Source organism: Pinus tabuliformis, chromosome 5_1 (assembly GCF_031772625.1).
Source record: "Pinus tabuliformis cultivar Carrire ecotype Pingquan chromosome 5_1, CPIR1, whole genome shotgun sequence".
Classification (NCBI taxonomy): Eukaryota; Viridiplantae; Streptophyta; class Pinopsida; order Pinales; family Pinaceae; genus Pinus; species Pinus tabuliformis.
Window position 1 is genome coordinate 440,584,203 of NC_142305.1, and position 8,675 is coordinate 440,592,877.

An 8,675-nucleotide genomic window follows, 5' to 3' on the forward strand; every position below is an offset into this window, starting at 1 on the left:
GATGGGAATGCATTGGTATTGAATGATAGTGGTAAAAGAGAATATGTACACATATATACATTGGCAGCATTTAATTCTAGACTCTTTGTGTTAAATTGGAGGTTTCTATTTGGGTGTGTTGTCACTCACTTAATTCGATTGAAAACAAGGCTTTATTTGGAGTTCAAATCGACATCTTTAGTGGTCTAGTTCTTTAGCATTTTGTAATATCTAGATGCCTGGTTGAAACCCTTATGTGCAAGATATTCCATTAATGAAGGTATGATTGTAACTGCATTTGTGATTTAGACAAAGTTTTAGTGCAGTGGGTTCTTCACGGCATGAATATGGTTAGAAAACTCTGACGCGAACAAGTAAAGGGTGGCGCTGGAAAATGAAGGATTAGAAACTGTTAAATGTTACAAGAGGAACATTCAATCACGGTTGAAGCATGATCAACTCATGCAACACACACAAATTCGAATAGTCATTTTCATTGAAGTGAGTATATCAACTACATATCATTATTTGCATTGACAGAACTAGTTCTCTATGTGGTTGTTCGTATCCCTTATATGTATATTTGTCCACTTCTGGAATGAAAATTTGAGAGCAGTGTTATCATTAAATGGAGCACTCAACCCATGCACTAGAATGGTGAGTCATCTTAACTAGAATGGTGTCCAGAATTCTTTTTGGAGATGTAAAGCCTATACATTGATGTGTACATTGTGTTGAAGGCTAGGTCATACTGCTACTTGGTGAAGTAAGGTAAGATCATTTTAAAGTCGAACATTGAACTTTGTGGTGTAAAAGTTGGTGGAAAAAGGGGAGTTGGCCTCCTTTGATTGTAAACCATGCTTGCAAGTTTGTTGGTGTAATTAAATAATCAATGACAAAATGTATAATGAACGCATAAAGTATAATGGATGTTTATAAATAGTGTTTAAAGGTACATTTTTGGTGGAAATTGACACCTTATTTGTTGTACTTGATTTGCTGACAAAATGGTTCAAATTAATAATGTATTAGAGTCACCAAATACTTTAATAGAGTCAATTGTTTATGATAGAGTAAAAATCAATAAAACCACTCTTGTCAAAATTCAAAAATGTCTACGAAATGCACAGAAAACAATTGTGCTTCTGCAAGTCGAATCTCAATTCTAGCGAGATGAGTTACAACATAAAATGTATCATTATGAAATTTTTCTTGTTTAGAGAAATCATGTGTTTAAGTTTGAAACAGACTCCCACCAACTGCCAAAAAGTGGTAAAATCAGTAACATTGAGGTTTAATCCCATCATGCACCCATTTTAGGAGCAGATTTGCATGTAGGTGCAGAAATTTAGCCTACACTTCCTGAGCCAAACATCAGACCTTGGGAAGATATTTTTAGTAACAAGCACAAAATAGGTCTTGGATATGATAAGGAGGTGTCCTTTCATATTCCATATTACTTAAAACCCATCAAATTTCAGAGTGCTAGATTTCTTCATGACAGTTCACCTTCACCTATTCCAAATTTTTCTCCTCCATAACAGCAGATTGTGAAATGCCAACATTGTGATCGAGTTTGCCATGTCAAAGATAATTTTTTTATCTTCACCCAAGCAATAATTGTGGTAAACACAGTCATTCTTCAAACATATGCTTCAAAAACAAGCCTCTTGCAAGAACAAAGATTCATGTTTGATGGATAGTTTCTTGGAAATGGGCTTCAATAACCAAGAAGATATTTAAGTCATATGTCAAAATTTATTCTATGGTATTGAAAAGTCTTTCAGTTGAGTTCTCTTCATCTTCTCACCTTGTTTTTGACAGGGGAGGAAGTGATGGTCATATACAAGTTTCAAATATGCATAAAGCGAGCCTACGACACAACCTGAACCTACTACCTAAGCCTACAACTAGAGATAAACATACCTAGATTTAGAATTGTAGCCAAAGACAGAGAGTCCCCTAAGAATCCCTTTGGTTGGTGGATTTCCTTAAACCACCATAGGTTGCAGACCTCCCTTTTCTGGGTTGAAGGTCTCCCTCTCCAAAGTATTAAGGAGCACTTCCTCTAGCAGAAGACTTCATATTCTTTCCAAATTTGGAAGAGTTCCGAGACTTTCACTAAGTGGTCCTTTGGTTGGTGTACTTCCTTAAACCACAGCACATTTTATACCTCCCTTTTCAATGTTGAAGGTCTCCCTCTTCAAATAATCAGGGACACTTCCTCTAGTAGATTATTTCAGCTTCTTTCCATATTTGGAATAGTTCTGGAAACTGCACTAAGCTTTCCAGTGTTGGTGGTAATCCTTAAACCATTATTTGTTGAGACCTCAAGTTCTCCCACCTTATGCCATCATCTCAAAGAGCTCATTCATCCTATTGCTACTATGCATTATCGTATTGTTTATAATAGCTCTCTTCTTGGACTCGTATATACCCCTTCAGATTAGGGGGGGAATGTTGGACACCTAATCCACTAAGGGTTATGGTGTGGAAGTTGAACGATCAAAGGGAGTCTAAGAGACCTTGGAATATGAATCCAACGGTCACACCAATGTATATCATGCGAATAATAAAGCATCCCATGATTATCTTTCATATATGTCCATTAAGTTTGTGTTGTTTAACAATGTATTTTGGATTTGGTGTGTGGAAGGTTCCATTTTAATAGATGGAGCTAAAATTGGACCCCAGAGGTGCCAAACTTTGTGCATCTAAATTACAAGGTATTTTGGGGCCCTGACTATAAAGGTACGCATTAAACTACCTTTGAATCGTTCATCGCTTCTTTGTACCAATTACTCTCTAGAGAAGAGGCCCATCGTATATCCAAGAGGGCTAAAGAAATAATAATCAAAGTGGCATATATGTTTCCTATCTAGGAGGGAAACTTTATTAGATTTTTTTGGCTCGTACAAACCTTCTCATTCTCTTGCCAGGTTTGTGACAAATAAGTTATTGCCACAAGAATTTTGTTAACAAATGACCATAGGGTTCTCTAAAACATTGAACAAAGGAATGAAAAAGCATTGGCCTACCATCCCATTGATTATTGGGGCATATACCATTGAGACATTTAAGGAACTAGAAGTAGAAGCTGAGGAAATAAATGGATTATATTTTGTGATCTCAAGTCACCATACATATGACCCTAAGGGGATGGTGGAAGTGCACTGAATAGAAAAGCTTCAACTGGTAATACATGCACAATAAATATTTCCATGAAGACAAAGTAATAAATTGTTATAATGTTGCTAGGGAGCTAGAGCCATGTGAGCAATAGGAAAAGGAGGACGTGCAGGTTGAGCAGTCACAAGAAAACATAAGCCTGCAAGCTAGGACAACCTTGCTCAATAGGAAGAAGGAGAAACGAAAGACAAGGGGAAAACAAAAAAGGCACAAAGGCGATGAACCGAAAGACCCTTTGGATGAGAAATAGTAAGATGAGGTTAATGAAACCTTGGAATAGATCAATGTGACCCTTTCCAAGAAAATGCAATAATTGAGGCGGAAATGGGAAGAAGAGTTGAGGCAATTATAGAAATTAGTAGACCCGCTACCTAAGGATCTCCAATAGTAGTAGTGAGAAGAGGAAAGGAAGAGAAAGAAGTGAGAGGAAAGGAAGATAAATGTGGAAGAGTATGAATGATTAAAGAAAGAATAAGAAGAATGAAGGACGAGGGAAGCATAAAATAAGAGGGAGCAAGAGGAAGTAAAAATTAAGAAAAGGAAAGGAAAGGAAGAGCATGAGAGGAAACAAAGGAAAGAAGAAGAGCTCAATAAGAAATAGGAAAATGAAGAGAGAGAGAGAGAAGAAAAGGATGGAAGAGTAACATAAAATGGAAGATGAGGAAGATAAAATAAAGAAGCAGGAAGAGGAGATGAGGAAGCAATACAAATAGATCAACAAGAAAGCTGAGCTCAATCTCCACCAACAGTGGTAAAACTAAGAGTCTGATATAAAGGTTGATCTTCGTCTATTAGGTGTTCCTCCATCCAACCCCATTACTGGTGTACACCTGCCACTTAAATAATTGGGAATTCTAGATGAGGTAGAAGAAGATGTACTAGACCTCACTAGAGTTAATTTTGACCAGGCCAACTGTAACATTATCCAATAGAGAAGGAAATATTACGGTAGGAACCCTGCGGAACCACTGTCCATGAATATAGAAATGTATATTGTCTTGGATACCACTATGAACCCAAAGATGATCACTCCAGATATAAATTCCTTGACGACTGTGACTGAATTAAATGTGGGAAAGATGCATAAGAATATTGCAAAGATCCAGAGTAAGCTCTATGATTCTAAGCAAACAACCACCAAAATAGAAGAAGATAGGAGGCTAGAGGAGGAGAATAAATCTCTATGCTTGGCCCATTCAAGCATGAAGGAGTTACAGGTATCCATGAAAGAAGAGGCTAATACTCTGGAGGAAGCCATGATCGTAGTCTATGAGGAAATGTTACAGTTACATCATGTTATATCACCTTTCCCAACCATACAAGATGATACTAAGGAGAAGACAACCATTCTAAAAAATACTACCATGGCTATTAAAAACATACTGAGTTGACTAAAAAATATCCAGGGGCACTCAAAACTCTCCCCAAAAAATATTGGATAACAACACAAAATGAAAAAGTTCATATTTGCATCAAGGTCCAATCATGGGATAAGCTTCCAAGGGATGTGGACAAGGTTGTGGTGCAAGAATTTACTGAGTGGGTTGGAATTTGTAATTCAAGTACATAAAGTCTCTTCCATTGGGGTGTCAGAGAGATGAGGAGGTAGGTTCTTACATCAAATTTAGGAATTCCTTGATCCTTTCAGATAGGCTTCCACTATGAAGAAATTATAGGTAACGAAGGAGGCCAGTACTCAATATGTGATAAACTAATGAGGATATATACCAAGATGGTAATTTTTCAAATTAGATCAAGGTCAACAAGAGAAATATAATATCAGATGCCCTTGAGTGCCTTCACAAAAATGATGAAGAGCAACAAAATGTGGTTGTAGTGGCTTCTCAATACAATCTCCGGTTCATGTACCTTCTGTAGCAATTGCAAGTGGATGTTCCTAAATTGTCTATTACTAAATTATTATAATAGGACCATTCTTGTTATGCATAGCAAGATAGAATAGAGTGGAGTTTAGTAAGAATATGAAAGGTCATGAGGTAGTTCAAAGGTCATGGGAAGACCAAGAGTCACCCTATTTTCTATAAATATACCCTAATTACACATTGTAAAGGACTTTTAGCTTTGGACTCATTTGGTGCATAGTGTTTGGAGAACAAAGGATCTTCCAATGAATGCAATAATTAATTCTCTATTTCCACTTATGGATTTGATGGACATCTTGTATAATGGCGCCATGGATATTTTAATATTAATGGATTAAGATTTCTTTTGATCTTTAGCATATTGTCTCTTCATGTCTCTTCATGTGTATGGGATTTCTCTTCGACCAATTGGATGGTATATGACATGCTTGCCTGATGCTTATGTTGGCAAACAATTTTATTGATATTGGAATTGTATCATTGTGGACTGTGTGGTCATCTATGGTTTCAATGTTTAATAATCATGAGCTAATTCATGGTTTCTAAATTCATCTCTTATATGTATGCATGGGTCTTATTTGAAGTCTTGTTAACAATATTTTCCTAAGATTCATGCTTTGAATTTATGTTGTCGTTATTCATGGTATCTATTCTATTGGATGTATGTAAGTTATTTACTTGCATTTGTTGAAGCTCCATTCATTCTCACTGAAGTGATGCTCTCTTTTTTTGATGAAATCCTTAACCAATGAGATGGTAGACAAGGCTACATACCGAATGTGACTCCTAAACTAGATACTATAGAGTCTGATTAGGATTCTACATTGGGGAGATCTTGCTATTTTTAGCAATACATTCCAACTCATCAACACCTTATCAATTGTTGAAGGGTTTTGGTTGCTGCATTGGGCTATGAATTATATTATAAATTATCAGATAAAAGACCTCCAATTTTTTCCCCTTCAATGCATTCTCGATAGCCCTCTACAAGAAACTTAGATGTTAGTGTATTTAAGACCAATCACCCAGTTTTCCAAAATAGGGGATGGATATATAGTAGGATTTGTGTCATCCAAGTTCTCTATAATCAATTATAATCAGAATAATCAAGTAGATAGCTACTACCACTAACCCATCCAGTTGTATGATTTCTAATATTAGAATGTATGCAAATTTTTGTTATTCTGACATTGTCAAATGTCTAAATATCTTTAGGGGAAAGAGACTTACTCCTTTAACTTATGGTCAGTAATCTATTACTCTGTATTTGAGACTACCTTCGCCATCACCACTATAAGATTTTGCATTCCATTCTATAATATACCTCCTTTCTTCTGTACTCTTATGAATATCCCCTTACCATATCAGGCTCCTTACGCTGGGATAAAACACTCTTATGATTCTCCTCCAATCTATGTTTGATAGTGAAGGATCACTACTGATGGGTTTTATGAAATATTTTGCATTCCCTTCTATAACATACCTTTAGTTTGATATAGAAAAATCTTCAAAATAGAATTGAATGGTTATGGATCCTCCAACAAACCATCCTCAAAATACAATTGAACAATAATTATCCTCAAATAACTGGTGATCCAACAATGTGGCTCAAAGTGTTTGGAATATAACTGAATGATCATCCTTCAGCGTAACATTTAAAATATAAAAAAATTATAATGATCTATTTATTAATATAGTTTATATAATTAAAATAATTTGAAAATTTATTAATAATAATAATAATAATATTTTAAAGTGCCACAAGGGATATCTCAATTGGTCGAGTTGTTAAGTGCCTTGCCAAATCGGAGGTCATGAGTTCAAATATCCTTCATGCCCTTGGGTTAGGTGCAACCAAATAAGCTCGCGAGTCAACCCCTTTGGGTGGATATAACCAAATTATTATCCTTAGATGCGGCAGCCACTCAGTGACCGTGAACCATAGTTGAAATAATAATAATAATAATAATAATAATAATAATAATAATAATATTATTATTATTATTATTATTATTATTTTAAAATATTAAAAATTAAAATTGCACGAAAAACCTTAAATAGAAATTATATTAGAATTGAAAACATTTTCATGTAAAAAAATTAATTTAAATTTATGTAAAATATTAAATTGATCTTTTGATTCGATATGTACTAACACAACAAGACATCATATTACGTAATATAACTAACCTCATAAGCATGAGGACATGTGCCACCATATATTGAGACCTTTGCATGCAGTTATTCACTTACTTCATTATCGCCATAACACCCAATGTTTTGGTTCATCTTTCAATTTGTTTGATCATCAACTCTATACCTACAGTTATAGTGTAGACATATGGGAGGAAAATGTGGCATGTGTATCCCCTCTAGTCTTGTGTTAAGGTGATAGGTTTTCTTCATAACCTAGTACATATTTGTTAGGGTCCAACCCTAACCCCCTTATTTATGTAATAGGGTTGAGTCATAGTTATAGTTAGCTAAAGAGACAATAAAGCCCATATTATTAATCGTAAGTGGGTGACCTACATTTAAAGAAAGGGACCACAGTTATTTGCAAATGGGCCATGGTATTAGATAGAATGTATTAATAGAACCATGGTACTGACCCATGGTATTGCATGTATGAACCCTATATAAAGGATAGAGACTCCCAATTGAGAAGTGTTGTGTCTTATTCTGTAATCGAGCACTGCTCTATTGGAGGTTTCCCCCTCGAAGAGGCAAGTGAACATTACTTTCATCTCTGAATAATAAAATAAATGTTGTTAATTCTCATTTTGTTCTATGTTATGGGTTGTATTTCTTTGCATATTTGGTATCCTGGAATTTTCTCAGAGGTCAAGAGCATAATAAGTGGTATAAGAGCACTTTCCAGGGCCGATGGTAGCTCCATTTGTAGCAAACAAAAATTGGCTAGAGACATGTTCCGGAGTCTTTAAACCATGAGATCTGTTGTGGAGCGCCTAAACCTACGAATTTGGGGAGGCATGCACGCAGGAAATACAAGAGGTGGTCATGTTTGTTGGACTCCCTTGTAACCCCTATGGGTACCCCTTCGATTAGTAGCACATTGGACAAAACCACACATGGACTACCTTCCACGTACCTTCTCGGTATATCAGAAGCCCCCTAGGCTCACCTGAAACCTCATTGTAGATAAACTATCTGTCATCTTGCTGCTAGAGTACACTGAGAATAGCACTCGGGAAGATTACTCGCGTGTACGATAGGGTAGTCGGTTAGTATGGCTTAGGGTACGATTGATCTTCCTTAGTTAGTGCCCTAAAATATTGGGTTGAGTACTACTGTTGAACCCTTATGTATATTACAATCTGTAGCACCTGACACTCCTTGAGACCATAGTTCCCTTATCTCTCTGAAGATTTCCCATCATCTTCTTTGCCAGAACAGATCTAGTAGATTGGGTCCTGCACTGCCACAACAATCAGATCCACCAAAATACCATTCAGATCTAGCAGCTGGGTTTGGTCACTGCGACATTCCTAATCATACTCTGCAGTTGAGGGTTTCGTAGACACATATGACCATTTGTGCAAGGAGGCTTATGGCTCCTATACCTTTGGGTGATTCTCATAAAACATTGGGCAGGATTAACTT